Source organism: Engystomops pustulosus, chromosome 6, assembly GCF_040894005.1.
Source record: "Engystomops pustulosus chromosome 6, aEngPut4.maternal, whole genome shotgun sequence".
NCBI classification, from domain to species: domain Eukaryota; kingdom Metazoa; phylum Chordata; class Amphibia; order Anura; family Leptodactylidae; genus Engystomops; species Engystomops pustulosus.
The window spans coordinates 38,659,773-38,687,569 of record NC_092416.1 but is presented as its reverse complement, the minus strand read 5'-3'; the positions used below and the strand labels follow the sequence as shown (position 1 = coordinate 38,687,569).

At 43.6% G+C, this 27,797-nt stretch overlaps 1 long non-coding RNA gene across 1 annotated transcript; it reads right to left on the bottom strand.

Moving 5' to 3' along the window:
- Positions 1-26,170, bottom strand: LOC140065650 (uncharacterized). Its single transcript, XR_011848001.1, has 3 exons — positions 26,025-26,170; positions 12,504-12,615; positions 1-193 (listed from the first exon to the last, which is right to left on the bottom strand). It is a non-coding gene; the product is annotated as an uncharacterized lncRNA (long non-coding RNA).
- Between the last annotated feature and the right edge of the window lie 1,627 nt (positions 26,171-27,797).

Below are 27,797 nucleotides of genomic sequence, written 5' to 3'. Positions count from 1 at the left end.
AAATTATTTGTAGGTTAAACATCAGTCAAAGCTTTTATCACATCATCAGGAACATTCTGTGAAGAACCACTGAGCCTCGGAACAATATTCCCTCCGCTGGATTCTTGATGGTCACGTCTGCTTTTGAAGTTCCTCCATCTCTGTTAAACCTTCCGGCATAAACAGCTGTGACTCAATCCGCAATGAAAAATTACTAAAAAAGAAACAAAAGTTAAACAGATGCCTTGGACAATGTTCAAGAGAATCTCTTACGTTAACACAGAGCAGCCAATTGGAGGGAGAGATGGATGGATTACCTCCAGGACGAGAGACTCAGATGTGCGCCACAACACCACCAGGAGTCATAGGAGATATTTTTAGGATGGGAGCGAGGGGATGGGGTAAAAACAGGGGTCAAAAACTTTTACGCACCACATCAATCACCACGGGAAAGGGGCCTAAGGAAAAAGGAGAGTGGGTGCCAGGAACAAGAGAGAGGGTTCCAGAAACCCAACAATCCAAATGGACCATTTTTTAAAATAGGTCTATTTCGGGCAAATATGAAATTATATTGGTTTGTGGAGTTTTATTTTGCACAAATTAAACTGGAATTATGAAGAATTAGCAAATGTTCTCCAATGTAAAGCAATCCTCCTATTTTCAATACACCTTAACATAGTATAGTGAATGTATAAGTAAAATACCTGGTGCACTCCATCTCTGTTCATATTTGTATCCCCTATGAAATTACAACTCAGAAGACCAATTCATTATAGAAGAGATTTATCAAAAGTCTTATAGGGTAAAACTGAGCAAAGTTAGAAGTACAGGCTCATAGGTGAACATGAGCAGATTGTACATAGTGTCCTATCTGCAGGCAGCATGTTATAGAGCAGGAGGAGCTGAGCAGATTGTACATAGTGGGGCACATTTACTAAGGGTCCGAATTGCGTTTTTCCACCAGGTTTTGCGAATTCTACCATTTTGCGCCTAATTTTACCGGGCTTTTGGCGAACGCGATCGGATTTTGTCGCATTGGTGCCGGCTTACATGCGTCAAAAACCGGGGGCGTTTTTTTGACGGATTCAGAAAAATTGCGCGATTTTTTAAAAAAAGTGTTGCTTGACACGTGCTTACCTGCACAAGGAATAGGATGGTGAACTCCGGTGGACCTCGCCGCAGCAGCGACACCCGGTGGACATCGGGTGCAAGGACCTTAGTGAGTCGCCGGAAGACCCGAATCCTCGTCGGAGAATGCGCCGCGGGATCACGTCAGGACCGGGTAAGTAAATGAGCCCCAATGTCCTATCTTCAGGCAGCATGTTATAGAGCAGGATGAGCTGAGCAGATTGTACATAGTGTCCTATTTGCAGGCAGCATGTCATAGTGCAAGAGGAGCTAAACAGATTGTATGTACTGTCCTATCTGCTAGCAACATGTTTTAGAGCAGGTGGAGCTGAGCAGATTGTTAATAATGTCCTATCTGCAGGGAGCAGGTTATAGAGCAGATATTGAGCAGATTGTACTTGTACATGTGATCAACACTGATCACAAGGACTGGCAACCTGGTGTCCAGAATTTATGGAGCAACCAGTCGAGTATACATCCAGTGACTCCATTCATTCTGCATGAAAATCCAGGAGATAGTGTGCAATGTACTCCACTATCCTTAGCAGTCCCATGACATTGAATGGAGAGTTGGGGTTCCCAGGGGTCAGACCCAGAATGTTATCCCCTTACTGGTAATACGGAATAAAACATGCGAAAATCTATGTGTGTCGGAATGACTGCATTGCTGAAGAGTGAGTTATCCATATACTTATTTATTCTTTATGAAATATAGATTGGGCCGATCCAGATTTGAGAGTCCGGTTTATTAAACTGCTTCTATTCCTTCTGTGTGTTCTGCAGTCTCATGTAAAACAGTCTCCATTTTTGCCTTTCCTTATGTTGCACCATTAAACGCTGGAAGAGAATATATCACCGGTGTCTGTCTGATATCGCCGTGTGATTGAGCCATCTCATTAAACTGTCTTTGGCTCTTGTCTTTGTGTTCACTCAGTTACCTAGCGTCAATCAGTCTTAATCAATTCTGGACTCCTCTGTATTACTAATCCCCGCAACAAAATCTCCCCAGAATAATTCATTGTACTAAAAAAATGGCATTATTTTCAGCTAAAACAACAGGAAGAAAAAAAAAACGACTATTCCTAGAGCTCATTTTCTGTGCCTGGCAATGCACATTTTTCAGCAAAGCCATCCTTTTCCCAGAGCTATGATAACAATCCTAATAATCTTACACTACATGCAAGTCAGACTTACCACCGCAAATAGTAATAACATTCCAAATAAACAGCCCCAAGGGTGCAAGAACATATGTTAAGGAGCCAAGAAAACCTTCCCTGCCGAACACTCTGTCTCCATAGTCAAAGCGGATCAATGTTTTACATAATTTATCATCGCAAAAATGTATTGAACTACCCTAAAAATGACCAATTTGTGCAATGTGTGGCTAGCTAGGACATGGTGCTTGACAAAACAGAGAAAGATCCTAGCACCACAATTAAAAATTCTTGATTTATTTATATCAAAACGAACAGGTTGGTATTGCCATTCATAATTTTGGGTGACTTAAAGACATCTACCACCAGGATCAAGGACTGTAAACCAAGCACACTGACATGCAGTTCCTTGTCTCTTCTGGCAAGATTTTCTTTGTTTCTTATTCTTCCGTTTTTAAGAAAATAAGGCTTTTAAAATTATGCAAACGAGCCTGAGGGGCTCCAGGCACCATTAACACCTATGAGCCCAGAGCACCTTCAAGCCTCATTGTCATAATTTTAAAAAGCATTTTTTTTTTTATAAAAACAAGGCAATATGAAGCTAAAAGAAGAGCAGATGCTGTCAGAGGGGGCACCCACCAGTATGTCAGTGTGCTTGGTGCACAATCCTTCATCCTAGTGATAGATATCCTTTAAGCAAATTGGGGCAGATTTACTTACCTGCTCCTGTCGTGATCCAGCGGTGCGTTGTCCGACAAGGAATCAGGTCTGTCACGATTCACTAAAATTGTGCGCCCGAGTTCCTGCATCTGTCGCTTCTACGCCGGAGTTCACCTGCTTCTTCCTGGTGCATGTGAGTGCTGATCTTGTGACACAATTCCATTTTTAAATTCAGCGGTTTGTCTGAATCCGTTGTCCGACAGCCATGCCCCAATTTCTGTTGCATGCAAGCCGGCGCCGGTGCGCCACAATCCGATCGCAAGCGACAAAAACCTGTCGCAATTTGGTGCAAAATGGAAATAATCGCGAAACCCGACGAAAGTGCGGCGTTCGGACCCTTAGTAAATGTGCCCCGTTGTGTGCCCTCAGTCATAGCCTACTCACCCGGAGGGAGTGTGCACCTATAAATGTGGCAATGGTTGATATACAAACCCCCGGTCGAACCCTTCCCCCATAGGCGGTGTGTTTCAAGATGAATCCAAAAGTTACCATCAAACAAAATTATATCTATCAAACACATCAAACACAACAATGACATTAAAATGAATGATCTATAGTGCACATAGCATGGCAATATGTTGTAAAACATGTTTCGGAAAACCTATATGTAAATGTAAAAACATCTTATGATGGCGACAACGCTGAAATATTGATGGAGCTATACTGATACAAGACGCAATCTAGTGGAATATCTGCTGTACACTAGCTATGACATGTTAGGTCATACTAAAAACATGTTAAGACATACTAAAAATTTTCTGTGCAGGTTTAAAGGGATTGCCAGTTACTTTTTCAAAAATCTAATAGCAACTACTGTGTTAGTCTTATTGTAGATTCTTTGCCATTTTTCCGGTATTTTTTAGTTTTTATCTCACCTTCCAAGGTCCAGAGCTTAGCAGGTGGCTCGCATCTTCAAGATGGCGCTATACTGTACACTATACAATAGGCTTGTACTGTACAGTATAATAGTGTGCATTTCTTAGTATAATACAGTAGTGGGCTTCTCTTACTATAGTACTGTATAATATACAATGAACTTATCTTAGTATATTACTGTACAGTATAATAGGCTGCTTCTCTTAGTATAGTAGTGGACTTTTCTTAGTATAGTACTGTATAGTATACTATAGACTTGTACTTTGTATAGTACTGTGCTTCTATTAGTTTAGTACTGTATATTATAGTAGTGTTTATGGTATAGTAATGTATGGTATACAATGAGCTTATCTTAGTATATTACTGTATAGTATACAATAGACTTGTACTTTGTATAGTACTGTGCTACTATTAGTTTACTACTGTATATTATAGTAGTGTTTATGGTATAGTAATGTATGGTATACAATGAGCTTATCTTAGTATATTACTGTATAGTAAAGTAGTGCTGCTTCTTTTCGTATAGTATAGTAGCGGACTTCTCTTAGTATAGTACTGTATAGCATAGTAGTGTGCTTCTCTTAGTATAGTACTGAGCTTCTCTTAGTATAGTACTGTATAGTATACAATGGGCTTTTCTTAGTATAGTATTGGGCTTCTCTTATTATAGTAGTGTATAGGATACAATGAGCTTCTCTCTATACAGTCATGGCCATAAGTTTTGAGAATGATACAAATGTTAATTTTTAGTTTAGTTGTTAAGTCTACTGCATCAGGTTTTATAATGGCAATTTGCATATACTCCAGAATGTTATAAAGATTGATCAGCTTAACAGCAATTAATTGCAAAGTCAATATCTGCCTGAAAAATGAACTTTTTCCCCCAAAACACATTTCAACTTCATTGCAGGCCTGCCTTAAAAGGAGCAGCTAACATCTTTTCAGTGATTGCTCCAGTAACACAGGTGTGGGTGCTGATGAGGACAGGGACCTCAATCTGGGGGGATCAATCTGTCATGATTAAGTAAGAATCACACCACTGTACACTTTAAAAGGAGGCTGGTGCTTGGCATCATTGTTTCTCTTCTGTTAACCATGGTTATCTCTAAAGAAACACGTGCAGTCATCATTGCACTGCAGAAAACTGGCCTAACAGGGAAGGGTATCACAGCTAGAAAGATTGCACCTCAGTCAACAATCTATCGCATCATCAAGAAATTCAAGGAGAGAGGTTCCATTGTTGGCAAGAAGGCTTCAGGGCGCCCAAGAAGGACCAGCAAGCACCAGGACCGTCTCTTAAAAGTGTTTCAGCTTCGGGATGAGGCTACCAGCAGTGCAGAGCTTGCTCAGGAATGGCAGCAGGCAGGTGTGAGTGCATCTGCACGCACTCTGAGGTGAAGACTCTTGGAGCAAGGCCTGGTGTCCAGGAGGGCAGCAAAGAAGCCACTTCTCTCCAGTAAAAAAAAACAACAGGGACAGACTGATATTCTGCAAAAGGTACAGGGAGAGGACTACTGAGGACTGGGGTAAACTCATTTTCTCTGATGAATCTCCTTTCCGATTGTTTGGACCATCTGGAAAACAGCTTGTTCGGATAAGACAAGGTGAGTGATACCACCAGTTTTGTCTCATGCCAACTGTAAAGCCTCCTGCAACCATTCATGTGTGGGGCGGCTTCTCAGACAAGGGAATCGGCTCTCTCACAGTCTTGCCTAAAAACACAAAGAATGGTACCAGAATGTCCTCCAAGAGCAACTTCTCCCAACCGTCCAAGAGCAGTTTGGTGATGAGCACTGCCTTTTTCAGCATGATGGAGCACTTTGCAATAAAGCAAAGGTGATAACTAAATGGCTCAGGGGACAAAACATAGAGATTTGGGGTCCTTGGCCTGGAAACTCCCCAGATTTTAATCCCATTGAGAACTTGTGGCCAATCATCAAGAGACGGGTGGACAAACAAAAACAAACAAATTGTGACAAAATGCAAGAATGGCTGGCTATCAGTGAGGATTTGGTCCAGAAGTTGATTGAGAGCTGCCAGGGAGAATTGCAGAGGTCCTGAAGAAGGGACAACACTGCAAATATTGACTTGTTGCATTAACACACATAAAAACCAGAGGGCAAAAGATAATGTGAAAATATAATATTTGTGTCATTCTCAAAACTTATGGCCATGACTGTAGTTCTGTAGAGTATAGTAATGGGATTAGTATAGTATAGTAGTGTACTTCTCTTAGTATAGTAGAATAGAGTACTTCTCTTAGTTGAGTATTGTATTGTTTATAATTCTATTGAATACTTCTTTAATGGTTTTTGTTTTATTGTACTATACGTTATTGTACTATATACTTTATTCTTCTATTGCATTGCATTAAGTTGCTCTGGTTGTTTATACTGTTCTTCCAGTACATAATCTCCATTCTTTAACTAAGAAAATTAAAACATTAAATTGGAAAAATGATAACTATAGAAGGCAATTAACAGCAGCTCTGAAAACTGTGCCACAGTCAACCAAATAGAAAATCAAAGTGAAAATGCACTTTCTTCTTTTCACAAAATGGAAATGTTGTGCTTTTTAATTTTTTTTTACCATCCAAATAAAAAAATGTCTATATTCAGAATTCGACAGGTTTCCTGTATTCTTGGAACAAAACATTATGGGAGCTAACTTAGGGCTTACATAATTCACATTGGGAATAAATTAACGGTTAAGTAAATAGATCATTTCTTTTGCTAGTATGAAGTACAGTATAATGGATTAAGCTACAGATGTATGTTTTAACTTCAAATATTTTTATTAAGTCATTCAAGTCATTAAACAGAATTGTTCACATGACAGCTCTACATATAGGGGCTCATTTACTAAGGGTCACGGATCCCACTTTTGTTGGACTGTTCGTCTGCGCTGGGCTTGTTTCGCACAGATGTTTTTTTGGCACAGCTGCGCTGACATCCATGCATCACAAATAGGGGGGCGTACTGTCGGACGATCCAGCTGATTTGAACTCAGCGTGAGATTTAACTTTCAGATTGTGTCACAATCCAATGCAATAACATGCACCACGAAGAAGAAGGTGAACTCCATCGGCCATGAGCAGGGAAGCGACACATGCACGATATTGGATGCACAATCTTAGTGAATCAGGACACAGTGCATTGTCATTGAACAATGCAATTTCTGTGAACTCAGTCGGATGGGTAAGTAAATGTGTCCCATAAACTCATTTTTTGACATATATTCAGCTTATTATAACAGAAAAGATACGATATATAACAGTTTTATTGCAGTCATCTGGAGTTATAGGGTGGAAAAGGCCTGTAGTGTTGGAAACTTTGATCCATGGATCCCACATGTTGTGGAAGCTATTCAGAGTACCTTGTCTCATTAAGTTGTACCCCACCTTTCACTTTTATAGTTTGTGTAGATGAGGAGTAATATTGTCTCTGGTGATTATGTGACTTATACTCTTCTTCACTTTCTAGAAGCTCTTCACTTTGCAGCCTGTGTACATGGATTTCTGTTGTCTCTGTTATGGTTGGTGGAAACTTAGGTGCTGTGACTCACTTCTCACCCAACCCTCTCCATAGAGCTTCTATGTAATCTCACACCTCAGCTTCGGTCCCTCTTGCTTACAGGACAGAAACCAGCAGATTATAAATTATTGCATCTAAACATAAAGTTGACGCTTTGGATCTCACTTTTCAGCAGTGCTTTAATATTTTCCGCTTTAAAGAAGTTTTCAGCCTTAAAAAGGTTGTACCAAGAATGAGAGACAGGCAGGGGGAGTGAAAGACAGACAGGCAGGGAGAGTAAGAGAAAGGCAGGGAGAGTGGGAGACAGGCAGGGGAAGTGAAAGACAGGCAGGGGGAGTGACTGAGAGACAAAAATACAGGCAGGGAGAGTGAGTGAGAGAAAGGTACAGAGAGTGAGATATAGGCAGAGAGAGTGACTGAGATACAGAGAGACAGGAAAGGAGAGTGAGTAATTGAGTACCCCCATTAGACATGTAGTACAACATCCCACTTTGAAATGTAGAACAGTACCCCCTTAGTAATGGAGGTCAGTACCCCCTTAGTAATGTAGGACAGCAATCACCCACGTAGTAATGTAGGATACTACCTACCATATCCTTACCCTCTTGTACACATGATTGCTGGGTGTCACAATATTCAGACCAGCACCAATCTGATTGTTAACCCATATCCTGTGGATCAGGGAAAACAATTAAACTTTAATCCCCTTGGATGTGACCTATTCATACTAAAGGGTCATATCCACTAAACAGCAAACACCTGATTGATGCTGGTGTCAGATGTCACGGCCCCACTGATTTCATTGTGTTGACTTATCAATATGTTTCCACTGGGAAACCCCTTTAACTCCTTAAGTCAATGGCTTGGTATTTGATATTTATTGTTAAGGATTAAGAGCTGGATGAGGAAATAATGAAGTATAATAACCATAGTGATGGCGATTTATACAGACTACATCATGCATGACAGAACAATCCTCATACATTCACAATGATCGCAAATGGAGTCTGATTCGCAAGCTTTTACTACACGCTGGCATCTTGCACACCTACGAGCACATTTTCAGTTTGCTGTTCAGAACTTCTGTTTAGAGATTTGCCTCGGGCTGCACTATTACCTTGTTATATTTTTATTTAAAGTTTTCATGTCTGGCTAGTTATTCATGGATGTTTTTCCTGGATTTCACGTCTTTGATAAAAATGAAAGGGCCGCATTGTCAGTATCCAGGTATTGATCCTGCCAGGAATAACATATGCATGACTACAGGAAATCTAACTAGAGGATGATACCTAACTATATAGCTTGTCACATTATAAAGACTACTGGTGATGGTCTGTAGCATCATATCCTCTCTCTTCCTAAAGCAAAATCTTTATAAAACTGGTAGATACCTTTCTGTTTTCTAAGCCCTACACTGCCTTTACCTACATTTTTACTATAACTATAACTATATACTATTACAAAAAATTTTATCTATCCTTTATACAGATTAACTTCAGCAGCTACTGGGCCGTGTAGTAGCCTGTCCGAGCATCGGGGACTAAAGCTACACCACGCCCCTTTAACCTCTGAAGTGAAGTGAATGCTATTGAGTTGTGCTCACACATGCGCAGTAATTTGCCTCACTGCTGAAAAGATAAAAAAGTTACTGCTGATGATAGTTTTCCTTTAAACCATATATAACTTTCAGACACCTCTGGATCCAATATTTGCTTTAAATAGAATTATCCTCAGCTTGACCTTTGCTCCCATAGCCATGGCTGACCAGAAGATCCTCCTGTACTTTGATAGCTCAGTCTGATCCTGTCCATATTTACATTCAAGCACAATAAGTGGACAACTGCTCCGATACCATCCCAAATTATATTATTGAATATTGTGCAAGCCCCAGTTTGTACATCTCATATGTAGGGAAAGTTTGGTAAAATATTCAGCTGAAAATTTAAAAGGAAACAGCATTTAGTTTCTTACTGATAATTTGCTTACCGAAATTTGCTTACCGATAATTAATTCCTCTTGTGTGACCACAAATAGGACTTGCCCATTTGAAAAGTTTTTTGTGTTTGACCTGTAATCTTTTGACATCTATAGGACTGCAGCAAATAGCTGTCATTTTAAGCCCCTAAATTGTGCCCCTCATTATTATCATTGCTAGAGGGGTCCCACTGAGAGATCAAACACTAATTCTCCATCTTGTACTTGGAGAAACATTCTCATAGTTGGAAAAACCCATCATGACTACCGTATATCTCAAAATATTCAATGTCACAAAATTTCTAAGCCTTGTCATAAATGCGCTCTTTTGTCACCCAAAATAAAACTTCGTATGTGTAAATGGAAGACTAATACAGTCTTTTTATTCTGATACCCTCATGTATATTGATCAGTCCAAAAAACCTGTGGGGGTGGTTATGGGTTTTTTAGGGAGATTATGAAAAATTCACTGAGCTAGACAAAAACCAAAAATAAATAAATAAATGAATAAACTGATTTACCCTGTTGTCCCCTACTTCCCACATTTTGGTGGCCAATCCTTCCCAGAACAGAGTCCCGCTGATGTCTGGATACAGAGATGCAGGGAGATGGAATTTTGCCTACACCTGCCCGGCTCCTGTGGGGTATATAACATCTGTGCCCATTACAGCTTCAGCAGCATCCTCTGTATGTAAAATACAGAAGATGTGCTTCTGACTGTAATTTTTTACTTTGTTTGCAGTGTGTCCTGTAGTGTCTGAACACTGCCTTGGTTTACTCCTGGCTGTATTAATTGATTTACAAAACAGCAGTTTGTCTCCTGCTGACTTTGTTCTGGGCTCAAGACGGTTAAGCTAGCTGTAATGGACAGATGCCTTTTCCATTCACATTCTTCCCTGACCAGTTAGTCTGGATGTAAGGGGGGCAGTCTCATATCTCACTGGGTCAGCCCACTTCCTATTGGTGTTTGGAGCTTGCTAGTGTTTTCTGGACTTCTGTCTTTTTAATCTTCTCTCCCTTGTTTGTCATCAGTTTGTCTCTTGATCCTGTATCGTCTTCTTTGCTTTGACCTACCATTTGTACAACCATTCGTCTGTCTTTGTTTTGTACTGTTTTGTCTCTGTTTTCACTTTGGCGCAGGAAAGGAATGTCGACCAGTTGTCACCTTCCGCCTGGGTTTCAGCTGGGTGGGTCTAGCTTTAGGGCTCACTGTCCGCATTTGTCCATTGTTTTAATATCTGTTAGTCTTTTCCAAACAGTAGCATTCGAAAAATAAAAATAAAATAAAAACTCATAAAACTTCAAAATATACTTCTTTAAGAGGATTAACACTTTGGGAAAATTATAGTCCGAATGATATCCTAACGTTTTCCATTTTACACAGTCCATTATCATAGCTATGCAAAGCTAGGGCATGAAGCAAGATCCATCTACACTGTGTATATACAGTACCATATTACTATTTCCAAATGAAAAGCCAACATTTATCAGACTAAGATTAATGTGCAGTTGCTTTTTATCACATTAAAGCCTGTTGGTGTAGGATAGCCACAAACTGCAGACAGCTGACACAGAATTCAGGAAGAACGGCTCTCATGATAGGTTTCCTTACTTTATGGACATTTTATTGGTGTGGTTGGGTGAGTTCCAGTTTGAAAGTATTGAGAGATCCGCAGTAAAACTCGGTGATAAAGAGAAAATAAAACTTCCGCTCTTTTTCTGCTGAGAAAGTTATCTCGCTGCCTTTACTGCGTGGTGTGAATTAATTTATTGAGCATACTATTAAATCTACTCGGCCGACATCCGAAATGAAGTCACATAGTCCGAATACCACCTCGTCTTATCGAAATCACATGACCTATGGCCAAAATACTCTCCCAGGATTACAATGCGACTAACACTCCTAATGGAGACAAGCGACGCCTTTCCGAAATTTGGAAAAGTATGAATTTATTCAAATGTTTGAAACTTTTAAGTGTTTCCAAGGAAACCAAAATGTCTCACGAGGGCTGTGTAATCTTTAGTCATTTGGCAGATTTGTCATTCTTGGAATCTGCAGGTAAATTGTTGAATTTTTTTTTCTTTTTGTAATTATAAAGCTGTCATTAGTTTCATAGATAATAATTAGAAGCTAAAACTCCGAAGAGCACTAGAAATGGAAGGATTTGTCTCAGTGATCATTGAAATTGCTACATTCAGTGTTAAAAACCGAAGTGTCCTATCAGCCTCGTTCTTGATGGTTCACTATATGAAATAGATTTATGTTTTATAGGCAAGTAAACAAATTTCTCTTCTTTGTATATTGTCTAAACCAATGAAGGATGATATTACCGTTGCCTCTATGTCGGGAGGCTGAAGGTCTACACATCCAACCTACCTGTTGAAATTCTGTGAGCATTCTACCTACGCGGGGAACATATCGTTCACCCGTTTCTCCTCCTTTCTCTTTTCACCTTTTTTGTGTTACAATACCAGAATTAAATGAGACACTGGGGCTCATTTACTAAGGGCCATGGATCGCACTTTCGTCGGACTTTGCACCTTTTTGGGGTTTGCACGGCTTGGACAGGTATTTAACAGGGATTTGCGCTGGGATTGTGTTGCACTCAATCGGATTTTGGCACAACTGCGCTGGCTTTCATGCGACACAAATTGGGGACAATCCGACGGATTCTGACTGAGTGCAGGATTTAACTTTCAAATTGTGTCGCAAGACAATGCACTTACATGCACCAGGAAGGTGAACTCCGTCGGACCTGAGCGGGGAAGCGACACATGCAGGATATCGGGCGGACGATCTTAGTGAATCGCGGCACAGTGCATTATCCTTGGACAATGCACTTTCAATGTCTCATTGTCTTATAATATTTTAGTTTTTTGTAGTTTATATGCAAGTGTTTGTGTTAAATAGAACCTCATTTAGAATTTTTTTTTTTCACAATAAATAGCCTCTCATCAGTTGGATCACATGATCCCATAGTAAGCCCCCTGTGAATTTCCATGTCTTTCTGTTGACTCAGGGGGTCTCGATCTGTTTTTACTGGATGATGCAATTGCATGGACTGTACCACACAGAATCTACACAGAGGGGAGCACATATAAAAGTCTTAGCCACTGCTGATTAGATAATTAAACATACTTCTGTCATGCAGTAATGATGTAATGTAGAAGTCTTCTGGCTGCATCAGAATGATCTCTCGTATCTTTAGGTGGACATGGAGATAGCAGAGATGGTACAGTTCTCCTTAAATCTACATTATGGAAGAATTGTAAATTTTTTGTTGTAAAATCCAAAACATTTTAATTTTAACAAGATTTTTATCCTTTAATGCAAATGCCATGGTTCACATTGCATAACAAATTCCGACATGAAAGCATATAAATATAGAATATATATATACTACAATGACACTTTTGATAATGCTTCTATACAATGGCACATTTAAGTGCTTTCTTGCCATCAGATATGTTAATGGACTAGTCGTGCAACAGTGAAGGTTCTTTCTTAGTTCTTTACAAGTGCTGAAGATTGTATGCTGGATTTTGTTCAAAGTCAGATGAACTCAATCTAAAGGAACATTTTGTTTAATGTGTTTATCTGTATTAAAGAAACGTCAAATGATCCATTGATTTGAGGCAACCTCTTTAAAAGAACACTGCAGTCACAGCTGATTTATTGAATTATACCTTGTGCAGGACCAGAAGGGAAGAGCAGGACTCCAGGTTCTAGCAAGGTTCTAGGAATACAATGACAATGGGGCACACTTACTTACCCGGCTGCTGGAGTTCACAGAAAGTGCAATGTCCGACGATAATGCACTGTGCCGCGATTCACTAAAGTTGTGCGCCCGATACCGTGTATGTGTCACTTCCCTGCTCAGGTCCGACATGTTCACCATGTTTTTAGTGGTGCATGTAAGTGCATTGTATTGCGACACAATTTGAAAGTTAAATCCTGCGCTCAGTCCGAATCAGTCAGATCGGCCGGCGTCACTCCCCCTTAATTGTGCCGCATGGAAGCCATCGCAGCTGCACCAGAAAAGGATGGCATGTGTGAAATGAGCAGCGCAACCCTTAATAAATGAGCCCAAATGAGTCCTGCTCCTCCCTTCAGGACCTGCACCCTGCATTTTACAATGAATCAGCTTTCACTGGAGTGTTCCTTTTAAGAGGTTGCCTGAAAACAATGGCCCCAGTTGATTTGCCCATTTATTACACATGTACACACTGGGGCTTATTTACTAAGGGTCATGGATCACACTTTCGTCAGACTGTTCACGGTTATCGGGATTTGCGTAGATATGACAGGTATTTAACTGGGGTTAGCACTGGGATTGTGTCGCACGGGATCGGGTTGTGTCCTGGCTGCACTGGCTTTCATGCGACAGAAATTGGGGGGAAGGCCGCCGGACGTTCCGACTGATTCGGACTGAGCGTGGGATTTAACTTCTAAATTGTGTCACAAGACAATGAACTTACATGCACCATGAAGAAGAGGGTGAACTCTGAGCAGGGACCTGAGCAGGGAAGCGACACATGCAGGATATCCGGCGCACGATCTTAGTGAATTGCAGCACAGTGCATTATCGTCAGGCAATGCACTTTCGTTAACTCCGCAGGACCAGGTAAGTAAATGTGCCCTACTAACTTCTACATAATGGCAACATCTGCTCCTACAGAAATAATATACGGTACAACCTAACTTTGACCTCAATTTCTCTGAATGACCATCATTTAAAGCTACATAACCCCTGAGCAGACAAGACCTCCCTTTTTTGTGCTGGGACATTGTCCAAGCTTATACACTCTGAAAGAAGTTGTCACCTACACAGTAAATAACCGTCAGGTAACTATGATTTTTTTCATTAGGAGGAGTATATTTTGATGTAGCATACTGTATGCTGGTATAATAGGCTGGCAAAGGTTAAAATGAGAAGTGTTTTTCTCACAAATCTCAATTAGGTCATTATAAAACTATCCTTGGGGCTGTACGTCTCTGCCAGTTATTTTGTTAAGCTACTCTTGTGTGTTTATTCTTCCTGGGAGAAAAAATGTGTGAAGTAGTTAGAAGTGAGGAAAATGGAGAACATGTAGAGATTTGATGCATAAATACTAGAGATGAGCGAACATGCTCGTCCGAGCTTGATGCTCGGTCGAGCATTAGGGTACTCGAAACTGCTCGTTGCTCGGACGAATACTTCGCCCGCTCGAGAAAATGGCAGCTCCCGCCGTTTTGCTTTTTGGCGGCCAGAAACAGAGCCAATCACAAGCCAGGAGACTCTGCACTCCACCCAGCATGACGTGGTACCCTTACACGTCGATAGCAGTGGTTGGCTGGCCAGATCAGGTGACCCTGGGATAGACTAGCCGCTGCCCGCGCTGCTCGGATCATTCTGTGTCTGGATGCCGCTAGGGAGAGAGCTGCTGCTGGTCAGGGAAAGCGTTAGGGTGTTCTATTAGCTTACTGTTAGGCAGGAGTGATTCTCAAAGAACCCAACAGCCCTTCTTAGGGCTACAATAACGTTCTACTTTTTTTATTTTAATTTGCATCTAGTACCATTTTGTGAGGAATTAGCAGGGGGACTTGCTACCGTTGTGTTTAGCTCTTAGTGGCACACATATCCATAGCAAAGACCGAAGTGGGAAAATTTAGTAGGGGTTGGATTTCAATTAGGCACTAACTCAGTGTCATCTCATCTGGCATAGTAGTGTGCTTTGATACTTGGCTAGAAAATAGCCATAGGAGAATACAAAGAGCTTACTTACGCCTACAGTAGCGTTCTATATATTTGATTTCTGGTTGATCTGCTGGTGGCTGTACTTTCTGCAGTGCATGTACTAGCCAATTCTGAGCAATTTGTAGTGAGACTTGCGACCGCTGTGTTCTGCGCTTAGTGACGCACATATCCATAGCAAAGACCGAAGTGGGAAAATTTAGTAGGGGTTGGATTTCAATTAGGCACTAACTCAGTGTCATCTCATCTGGCATAGTAGTGTGCTTTGATACTTGGCTAGAAAATAGCCATAGGAGAATACAAAGAGCTTACTTACGCCTACAGTAGCGTTCTATATATTTGATTTCTGGTTGATCTGCTGGTGGCTGTACTTTCTGCAGTGCATGTACTTGCCAATTCTGAGCAATTTGTAGTGAGACTTGCGACCGCTGTGTTCTGCGCTTAGTGACGCACATATCCATAGCAAAGACCGAAGTGGGAAAATTTAGTAGGGGTTGGATTTCAATTAGGCACTAACTCAGTGTCATCTCATCTGGCATAGTAGTGTGCTTTGATACTTGGCTAGAAAATAGCCATAGGAGAATACAAAGAGCTTACTTACGCCTACAGTAGCGTTCTATATATTTGATTTCTGGTTGATCTGCTGGTGGCTGTACTTTCTGCAGTGCATGTACTAGCCAATTCTGAGCAATTTGTAGTGAGACTTGCGACCGCTGTGTTCTGCGCTTAGTGACGCACATATCCATAGCAAAGACCGAAGTGGGAAAATTTAGTAGGGGTTGGATTTCAATTAGGCACTAACTCAGTGTCATCTCATCTGGCATAGTAGTGTGCTTTGATACTTGGCTAGAAAATAGCCATAGGAGAATACAAAGAGCTTACTTACGCCTACAGTAGCGTTCTATATATTTGATTTCTGGTTGATCTGCTGGTGGCTGTACTTTCTGCAGTGCATGTACTAGCCAATTCTGAGCAATTTGTAGTGAGACTTGCGACTGCTGTGTTCTGCGCTTAGTGACGCACATATCCATAGCAAAGACCGAAGTGGGAAAATTTAGTAGGGGTTGGATTTCAATTAGGCACTAACTCAGTGTCATCTCATCTGGCATAGTAGTGTGCTTTGATACTTGGCTAGAAAATAGCCATAGCAATAGGATAGCATTGTTTGGTTTTAAAAACTCAAAAAAAAACAAAAAACACAAAAAAAAACAAAAAACACAAAAAAAAACAAAAAACACAAAAAAAACCCAAAAAAAGTTAAAAAAAAAAAAAAGTTATAACTCTCATTTTAAAAATGTTTAACCCGAGGGCTAGGGGTAGAGGACGAGGGCGGGGACGTGGGCGTCCAACTACTGCAGGGGTCAGAGGCCGTGGTCCTGGGCGGGGTGAGACACCACCTGCTGATGAGGGAGCAGGGGAACGCCGCAGAGCTACACTCCCTAGGTTCATGTCTGAAGTTACTGGGACTCGTGGTAGAGCACTGTTGAGGCCAGAACAGTGCGAACAGGTGATGTCGTGGATTGCTGACAATGCTTCGAGCAATTTGTCCACCACCAGTCAGTCTTCCACGCAGTCCACCCATGTCACCGAAATCGCCACTCCTCCAGCTCCTGCACCTCAGCCTCCTCCCCCCCAGTCTGCCCCCTCCCAGGAAAATTTGGCATTTGAACCGGCATACTCTGAGGAACTGTTTTCTGGACCCTTCCCACAGTCACAAACCACTTGTCCGGTTGCTGCTGAGCAATTTTCCGATGCCCAGGTTTTCCACCAGTCACAGTCTGTGGGTGATGATGACCTTCTTGACGTAGTGGAAGTGTGTAAAGAGGTGTCCGACGATGAGGAGACACGGTTGTCCGACAGTGGGGAAGTTGTTGTCAGGGCAGGAAGTCCGAGGGGGGAGCAGACTGAGGGCTCGGAGGATGATGAGGTGACAGACCCAAGCTGGGTTGAGAGGCCGGGTGAACACAGTGCTTCTGAGACGGAGGAGAGTCCTCGACCAGAACAGGTTGGAAGAGGCAGTGGTGGGGCCAGACGGAGAGGCAGGGCCAGAGCTGGTGCATCAGCGCCAAATGTGTCAACTAGTGAAACTCCCGTGGCGAGGGCTCTTGCGGCGAGGGCTAGATCTTCAGAAGTCTGGAGGTTCTTTAAGGAAACACCGGATGACCGACGGACTGTGGTGTGCAACATTTGCCAAACCAGGCTCAGCAGGGGTTCCACCACTACTAGCTTAACTACCACCAGTATGCGCAGGCATATGAATGCTAAACACCCCACTCAGTGGCAACAAGCCCGTTCACCTCCGGCCGTGCACACCACTGCTCCTTCCCCTGTGTCAGCTGCTAGTCAGCCCCCTGCCCAGGACCCGGCCACAAAAACCCCATCGTCGCCTCCACGATCCTCCACAGCATCCACCAGCGTTCAGCTCTCCATACCCCAGACGCTGGAGCGGAAACGCAAATATAGTGCAACCCACCCGCACGCCCAAGCCCTTAATGTGCACATCTCCAGATTGCTTAGCCTGGAGATGCTGCCCTATAGGCTAGTAGAGACCGAGGCCTTTCGCAACCTCATGGCGGCGGCCGCCCCTCGGTATTCGGTCCCCAGCCGCCACTACTTTTCCCGATGTGCCGTCCCAGCCCTGCACCAGCACGTGTCAGACAACATCATCCGTGCCCTGACCAACGCCGTTTCTGACAAGGTCCACCTGACCACGGACACGTGGACGAGTGCTGCCGGGCAGGGCCACTATATATCGCTGACGGCACATTGGGTTAACTTGGTGGAGGCTGGGACCGAGTCTGACCCTGGGGCTGCTCATATACTGCCGACGCCGAGGATTGCGGGGCCTACCTCGGTCCAGGTGTTTCAGGCCTACTATGCCTCCTCCTCCTCCCACCCCTCCTCCACCTCCTCCTCCGAACTACCATCCGTGGGCACGGCGCCATCAGTCGGTAGCTCTAGGCACAGCAGCAGTGCCGTCGCTAAGCGACAGCAGGCGGTGCTCAAACTGCTGAGCCTAGGCGACAAAAGGCACACCGCCCAAGAGCTATTACAGGGCATCACGGCGCAGACTGATCTGTGGCTGGCACCGCTGAACCTCAAGCCGGCAATGGTTGTGTGTGACAACGGCCGTAACCTGGTGGCGGCTCTGCAACTCGGCAGACTGACACATGTGCCATGCCTGGCCCATGTGTTAAATCTGATAGTTCAGCGTTTCCTCAAGACATACCCCAATCTGTCTGATTTGCTCACGAAGGTGCGCCGCATCTGTGCGCATTTCAGGAAGTCCAGCCCAGATGCTGCCACTCTCAGGGCAGCGCAGCGCCGCCTCCAACTGCCCGCTCACCGACTGTTGTGCGACGTGCCCACGAGGTGGAATTCAACACTGACCATGTTATCCAGAGTTTACCAGCAGCGCAGAGCGATTGTAGACTGCCAGATGTCAACTTCCACCAGAACTGGTAGTCAGGTCAGTCAGCTTCCTCAAGTCTACAATGAGGAGTGGACGTGGATGTCTGATATCTGTCAGGTGCTGAGTAACTTTGAGGAGTCAACACAGATGGTCAGTGGCGATGCCGCCATCATCAGCCTCACCATCCCGCTGCTTGGCCTGTTGAAAAACTCTCTGGTCAGCATGAAGTCGGAAGCTTTGCGCTCGTCACAAGAGACAGGGGAAGAATATTCCCTTGTTGATAGCCAAAGCACCCTCAGGTCTGTTTCTCAGCGCATATCGGAGGAGGTGGAGGTGGAGGAGGATGAGGAGGAAGAGGAGGAGAATGTTGGCGAGACACAAGAGGGGACCATTGTTGAGTCCTTCACTGTTCAGCGTGTATGGGCAGAAGAAGAGGAGTTGGAGGAGTTGGAGGAGGAGGAAATGGACAGTCAGGCCAGTGAGGGGAGTGAATTCTTACGCGTTGGTACTCTGGCGCATATGGCAGATTTCATGCTAGGCTGCCTATCCCGTGACCCTCGCGTTCAAAGAATTTATTCCAGCACCGATTACTGGGTGTTCACTCTCCTGGACCCACGGTACAAGCAAAATCTTCCCACTCTCATCCCTGCAGAGGAAAGGAGTGTGAGAATGCATGAATACCAGCAGGCCCTGGTGCACAAGCTGAAACAGTATTTCCCTTCTGACAGCGCTAGCGGCAGAGTGCGTAGTTCTGCGGGACAAGTAGCGAGGGAGAGTAGGCGAGCAGGCAGCTTGTCCAGCACTGGCAAGGGTACGCTTTACAAGGCTTTTGCCAGCTTTATGTCACCCCAGCAAGACACTGTCACCTGTCCCCAGTCTCGGCAGAGTAGGGCTGATCTTTACAGAAAGATGGTGAGGGAGTACGTAGCTGACCATACCATCGTCCTAAATGATCACACAGCTCCCTACAACTACTGGGTTTCAAAGCTGGACATGTGGCACGAACTGGCGCTGTACGCCTTGGAGGTTCTTGCCTGCCCTGCCGCTAGCGTCTTGTCCGAGCGGGTTTTCAGTGCAGCTGGTGGCATCATCACCGATAAGCGTACACGCCTGTCGACTGACAGCGCTGACAGGCTGACGCTTATTAAAATGAATAAAGGCTGGATTTCTCAGAATTTCCAATCTTCACCAGGTGAAGGAAGCTCAACCTGAATAATTGATCCACTCCTCCTCCTCCTCATTTTCCTCCTTCTCCTCCTCTTTGTACAGTAAAGCAGAGGAAAATGGCTATTTTTTGACAGGGCCCACTGGCTCTTGCTATAGTACTTCATGCATTTAATTTTTCTGGAGGGCCACCTACCCGGTCCTCTGTTTGAAACAATTTTTGTGAGTGCCAAATACAGGCACTCAATCTATTCCATTTTTCTGGAGGGCCACCTACCCGGTCCTCTGTTTTAAAAAATTTTTGGGACTGCCACATACAGGCACTCAATCTATTCCATTTTACTGGAGGGCCACCTACCTGCTCCTCTGGTTTGAAAAATGTTTGGGACTGCCACATACAGGCACTCAATCTATTCCATTTTACTGGAGGGCCACCTACCTGCTCCTCTGGTTTGAAAAATGTTTGGGACTGCCACATACAGGCACTCAATCTATTCCATTTTACTGCAGGGCCACCTACCTGCTCCTCTGGTTTGAAAAATGTTTGGGACTGCCACATACAGGCACTCAATCTATTCCATTTTACTGCAGGGCCACCTACCTGCTCCTCTGGTTTGAAACATTTTTGGGACTGCCACATACAGGCACTCAATCTATTCCATTTTACTGGAGGGCCACCTACCTGCTCCTCTGGTTTGAAAAATGTTTGGGACTGCCACATACAGGCACTCAATCTATTCCATTTTACTGCAGGGCCACCTACCTGCTCCTCTGGTTTGAAACATTTTTGGGACTGCCACATACAGGCACTCAATCTATTCCATTTTACTGGAGGGCCACCTACCTTCTCCTCTGGTTTGAAAAATGTTTGGGACTGCCACATACAGGCACTCAATCTATTCCATTTTACTGGAGGGCCACCTACCTGCTCCTCTGGTTTGAAAAATTTTTGGGACTGCCACATACAGGCACTCAATCTATTCCATTTTACTGCAGGGCCACCTACCTGCTCCTCTGGTTTGAAACATTTTTGGGACTGCCACATACAGGCACTCAATCTATTCCATTTTACTGGAGGGCCACCTACCTGCTCCTCTGGTTTGAAAAATGTTTGGGACTGCCACATACAGGCACTATCCAAATTAAATTGTCTCCATAGCAGCCTCCACACGTTGTCTCCATTGCTACCTCCAAAAGTCGTCCATATAGCTGCCTCCATACATCGTCCCTTTATCAAACGAGGTGTGTCAGGCAGAAATTTGGGTTGTTTTCATGGATTCCACATCAAAGTTGTTAACTTTGTCGCCACCCTGCTGTGTTATCCACAAAATATACTGGCAAACTTTTACCATTTAGGGATATTATTTCAGCGCTTCTTGCGCATCTGTTTACATTCCCCTCACCCGGCATATCCTAAACTTATAAGAACGCTACTACACTTGATCTTATACAAAAGGTTCTTAGAAGTGCTGTTTGGGGAGTAGCCTAGAGACAGGGGCTTGGATTGGCGAAAGCTCGCCTGGCAGCGGAGCGCCAGCTCCATGCGCATCATGCGCTTCTTGCGCATCTGTTTACATTCCCCTCACCCGCCATATCCCAAACTTATAAGAACGCTACTACACTTAACTTGGTGCAGGCTGGGACCGAGTCTGACCCTGGGGCTGGTCATATACTGCCGACGCAGAGAATTGCGGGGCCTACCTCGGTCCAGGTCTCAAAGGCCTACTATACCTCCTCCCACCCCTCCTCCACCTCCTCCTCCTCCGAATTACCATCCGTGGGCATGGCGCCATCAGTCGGTAGCTCTAGGCACAGCAGCAGTGCCGTCGCTAAGCGACAGCAGGCGGTGCTGAAACTGCTGAGCCTAGGCGATAAAAGGCACACCGCCCAAGAGCTATTACAGGGCATTCCACATCAAAGTTGTTAACTTTGTCGCCACCCTGCTGTGTAATCCACAAAATATACTTGCAAACTTTTACCATTTAGGGATATTATTTCAGCGCTTCTTGCGCATCTGTTTACATTCCCCTCACCCGCCATATCCTAAACTTATAAGAACGCTACTACACTTGATCTTATACAAAAGGTTCTTAGAAGTGCTGTTTGGGGAGTAGCCTAGAGACAGGGGCTTGGATTGGCGAAAGCTCGCCTGGCTGCAGAGCGCCAGCTCCATCCCAAGATCCAACTAACATAGTTGCAGCACCTTTAATCTACTACTAGTTCACTGCCTCCATAATAATAATAATAATAATCTTTATTTATATAGCGTCATCATATTCTGTAGCGCTTTACAAATCATAGGAAACAAATACAAATGTAATGTAACAGAGCACAACATTTGTATGGAACAACAGGAGTGAGGTCCCTGCTCGCCAGAGCTTACGGTTTATGAAGATGATGGGGTAACACGAGGTAAAAGAATATTTAATGGTCAAGCCATTCTTCTTAGGGAATAGAAAAAAATATAATAAATGGAATTGCTGTCGCTTGAACCACTCAGCCGTCATCTTATATACCAGGTCCAGGGTGAATGGGACTGCAGAGAAGTCTGGTGCCTGTTGGTTGCTGGATAACAGATGGGAGGACGACACAGGACGGGTTAGTAGAAGAGTTAAAACTTCATGCAGTTAATGAGTGTTATAGGCTTGCCTAAAGAAATGGGTTTTAAGAGCACGTTTGAAACTTTGGAGGTTAGGTATTAGTCTGATAGTCCGGGGCAGAGCATTCCATAGAATTGATGCAGCTCTAGAGAAGTCTTGGAGACGCGAGTGGGAGGTCCGCACTAGGGTAGAGGTTAATCTAAGATCACTGGCGGATCTAAGAGCACGGGTTGGGCGATAGACTGAGATAAGAGAGGAGAGGTAGGGGGGTGCAGCATTATACAGAGCTTTATGGATGAGGGTTATTATTATTTTAAACTGTATTCGAAAGGAGACTGGCAGCCAGTGCAGCGACTGGCATGAACTGTAAGCATACATGGTCCCCTTATCAAACGAGCTGTGTCAGGCAGAATTTTGGGTTGTTTTCATGGCTTCCATGTTAACTTTGTCGCCACCCTGCTGTGTAATCCACAAAATATACTGGCAAACTTTTATCATGTACCGATATTATTTGAGCGCTTCTTGCTCACCTCCTTTGGTTCCTCTCTGACACCCATTGGTTTGAAGCCTGAGTCCAATTAGGGTATGTCGCCATGCCACTCTCTAGCCTGCTGCCGCTGCCTCTGCATGCCGTCCCCTATAGTGTCAGGGTCAACTATTGGATGTTTTAGATGCTATCTAGCTTCATTCTGTCACTCTGTCATGGCCATGCTGTTGCCCATAATTTTGGCATAATGGTGCGATTAAGCAGCCTCAGAGGCATCCATGCATGCTGCCCCTGCTGTTTCCTGTCCATTTCCGTGGTGTTTCCATCCTTTTCTGAGGTTCCCAGGTGTTTGGCCAAGCTTCCCTGTGCAGAGCCTTGGTCCCCTTGAAAAATGCTCGAGTCTCCCATTGACTTCAATGGGGTTCGTTATTCGAGACGAGCACTCGAGCATCGGGAAAAGTTTGTCTCGAATAACGAGTACCCGAGCATTTTAGTGTTCGCTCATCTCTAATAAATACCAAAAAGAAAAATACTGTGACTACATTTTTTCTAGTACAAAATCACATCTATACTGTATAAAGTTCATATTATATTGAAGGAAACTAATTCATGGGTTAAATACACTCTACACCTCCCCCAAGCATTATAATTTGGGATGAAAGGAACCAATCGGGTCTGGCCCAATTGGACCATTATCAGTAAAATGAAGGGATTGCAAAGCTTTAGTGCTGTGTGTCTGCCTATGATGGAGCGTTAATGGGTTGAAAATATTGATGTAATAATACTGCACATTTTTATCAGGCATATTCTTCAGCCTTCCTTCCTTTCATTTTGTTTTCTCTGCATGAGATCGCATTCTGGAAGTCTTAGAAATTTGCATTTTTCCTCTGCAAGTAAGCAGAAACTTGTAAACATGCATTATCACATAAAGCACATCAGGATCTGCCTGGCAGACTCCCGAACTCATTACTAGACTTAGAAATCTGGGAGAGATCATCATATGAGGTCAAAGAGAAGGGTCATCTGCAGGTTAGGCACACGCCTGTTGCTGTATACTCACTAAAACTCAAATATCCAGAGATGACTTCGATTCCGGGTCAGGTCGGTAGGTGGATATACACATTTTCCAAGTACTTCAAAATGATGGGTCATGTTCCTGAGGTTAGAATTTTGTGATAGACTTGAAATGCAAATTGCAAATTGTTGGGGAAAACGGCCCAAAACACATGAAAATGATATCCAATATATATTCATATGCAAATCTGACAAAACCAATTGAATACAATGGGGCTCATTTACTAAGGGCCCACGGACGCATTTCTGTTGGGTTTTCCGCAGTTTCCGGGGATTGCGTCTTACGCAATAGAATTTTGGCATATCAGCGCCGGCTTTCACACAATAGAAATCGGGGGAAAAATGTTAAAAAAACCGCACATCACGTTCTTGTGGGCTCAGTTTTTACGACTTTGACTGTACACTCAAAATAACACTTCAGCTTTATTCTTTGGTTCGGTGCGATCGCGGTGATACCAAATTTATATAGGTTTTATTGTGTTTTAATACATTTTCAAAAATTAAACGAATGTGTACAGAAAAGAAAAAAAAATGTTCTGAAGCTAATAACTTTTTCATACTTTGGCGCACGGAGCTGTGTGAGGTGTAATTTTTTGCAAAATGAGCAAACGTTTGCATTGCTACAATTTTGAGGACATTTTGATCATTTTTTATTCCATTTTTTATGTGATGTAAAAAGGTGTAAAAGCCGCATTTCGGACATTTGGGCGCCATTTCCTGTCTCGGAGGTCACCGCTGGCCGTAACCGTTTTTATATTTTGATAGATCTGGCATTTTGGGATGCGGCGATACCTAATATGTTTGTGATTTTTACTATTTATTATGTTTTATATCAGTTCTAGCGAAAGGGGAGTGATTTGAATTTTTTATATTTTATAATTTTTTTTTATTTTTGAAACTTTTTTTTTTCTTTTTTTTTTTTACTATTTCTTAGACCATCTAGGGTACATTAACCCTAGATGGTCAGATTGTTCCTACCATATACTGCAATACTTCTGTATTGCAATATATGGCATTTTTGCCACTGGCTCATTGTAACGAATCTGCAGAAGCCAGATAGCCTCGGGTCAAACGAAGACCCAAGGCTACCATGGCAACCGACGCCCACGCCGTCTTTTTGAAAGGGTTAATAGCCGCGATCGGTGCAAGCACCGACCGCGGTTATTAGCGGTGGGGGTTTGCTGCAATATGCAACAGTCCCCACCCTTGTATGAAGAGGACTCAGCCCGTGAGCCCTCCTCATACATTCCCTGCACCTCTGCGCCGTAGAGGGGCAACATTGAAAATTGTGTTGCAAGCCAAGCACTTACATACACCAGGAGGAAGATGGTGAACTCCGGCGAACCTGAGCGGGGAAGCGGCAGATGCAGGAACTCGGGCGCACGATCTTCATGAATCAGATGGGCATTCTGGCGGACAAACCACCTTGGGGATCTCGCAGGGACCAGGTAAGTAAAGGTGCCCCAATGGGTAAGAGTGCAATGTGCAAAAGCATGCGCAGAACTCACATGTCAAAAATACAAGTATGAAAGGGGCCTAATTCTTCTATTAAATTTCTTTCTGGTCATCTTTCTGTATTTTCTTGTAACTGATCAGCAAGTGGATGACTTGCCATAGTCAGTCCTTCACTGCTAATTCACATTTATATATCAAGTTAGTAAAGGAGAACAAAATGGCTATTGGATTCCAATAAGTAATATAGTTTCTATGCACGTAAGGAACCTGGTGAAGGACACAGCACCACCAAGATCCATTTTTTCTACTATGCTAAATACTTCATTGGAGGATCAGAGCCTGCAGCTCTCTTAGTGAATGTCACTTTGCGGCACTACTAGATGTTATGTGCCTAGCATAATAGAGCAACGTCAGAGCACCCCTATACCGTCCACCAAGCCACTTACATATACATAGATCTAGAAACGTTGCCCATTTTTTTTATCAAGTTAGTGACTCTCGGGGACTGGTAAGTTTAAAATGCTGAATGGGAGCAACAAGGAATCAGTAATAGAATAAAGCTACTGGCCAGACAATTCCTTTAACTGGAGGGCCCTGTCTGACTGCCAGGAAAAAACGGAAAAGGTGCAAATGCTCTGTTTCATATTATCATTACAGTGTAACTGTAAAGTTACTGACAAGAAATAGTTTTAGAACAGCTGGAGAGAGACTTTGATAACAATTCCAACGATACCTGTATCGTGCTTCTGGCTTATTCCTAGCCTGAGATATATCTGGTACAAATAACAATTGATTCAGATTAAGCTATTCCTGATGTGGGTGGGCACTTCCAGTTGGGACATCAGCTTAGGGCACTGAAGCCAGAAGAGGACAGAATGTTTATAATTGGCCATCTGAAACATGTGATGAGTCACCATGTGATGACATCACTGAAGGCCCTTTGCCAGAACACTAAGGACTTTCAAATGATGCAGGACAGCATGTTTGGAATTGGACGACCTGAAGCATGTGATATCATTACAGGTCTTACAGCCCTCAACAAGCCTCCTGCCACCTCAAGCTGTACTACACGGTTCCTGATGGCAACCAGAAAGCATGGCAAATGAAGATTAACTTGTGGGGCAAGGTAAAACCTCTGCTATCTGCTAAACAGCTGCAGATAGCTAATTATAGTAAATGGTAGAATAGCTTAGTGTGGTGATAGGCAAACATTTTTATACTTTGCATGTTGTACTTTAAAAGAAATCTACCATCAAAATGAAGCATGATACAACATGATGACACAAATCAAGGCATTATGACTGTAGTAATGTTGTTATCCATTGCCTTACCTTTATAAAAAATGAACTTTTAAAATGATACTCTTCAGCCAGCTCCTGGGGGTGTTACCGGACCTCCTTCATGATGTTCCCTGAGCACTTCCTCTCTCTCCTCTAAGAAAATTCACTGCACATCTAATGTGAGGTTTCTAGCATACTTCTTGACCTATAGATGGAAGACAATCTTTGAGGATTAAGATGACCCCTTCAGATGGAACCCTTCTCTTTGATGAGATCCAGCTGTTTTCAGTTTTTGATAAAACCAGCTTTGAGCCGATGGAGAGTGCATGTACAAAATCAGTCATTAGTTGATCATTTTCAAGTGATTCCTCCATCCTAAATACTGTATGTGAATTCATATGTTTACTTGCAAAATTGCAAGGACCGGTAGACGCTTCAGCAATAATTTGCATACGAAGGTTTCCAATGTATGAAGGGTGTCAGGGTGACCCTCTGAACCACCGTGTGAGATGGTACTAGCCAGCACCTGGGACCGGAGTCTAAATGGCACCTGGTCTTCACCAGAGCCTGCCGCAAAGCGGGATGGTCTTGCTGTGGCAGGGTACCACCAGGTAGTTCCACAGGTGTGACTAGCCCACGGTGGCAGTCAAGGTGACAATGCGGAACACATTCCAAGCCCGGGGTGACATGGGAGTACAGCGTAGGAAGGAAAACTGGAACTCATGGCAGGAACACAGGAGTAGGCACACGGGAACAGGAACACAGGAACGGACTGGAACACAGGAACGGAAACACAGGAGCAGGATCACAAGAACACAGGAACGGGAGCACAGGAGTAGGATCACGGGAACACAGTAACAGGAACACAGGAGCAGGATCACGGGAACACAGGACCAGGAACACAGGAGCAGGATCACGGGAACACAGGAACGGGAGCACAGGAACAGGATCACACGAACACAGGAACGGGAGCACAGGAACAGGATCACACGAACACAGGAACAGGAACACAGGAGCAGGATCACAAGAACACAGGAACGGGAGCACAGGAGCAGGATCACGGGAACACAGGTCCAGGAACACAGGAGCAGGATCACGGGAACACAAAAGCAGGATCACGGGAACACAGGAGCAGGAACTGGAACGCAGGAACACAGAGGGGCATTCACTTCACTGGTATTGGCTTGAAGATATGGCTGGGAATGATCGGAGACGCCGGATTAAAT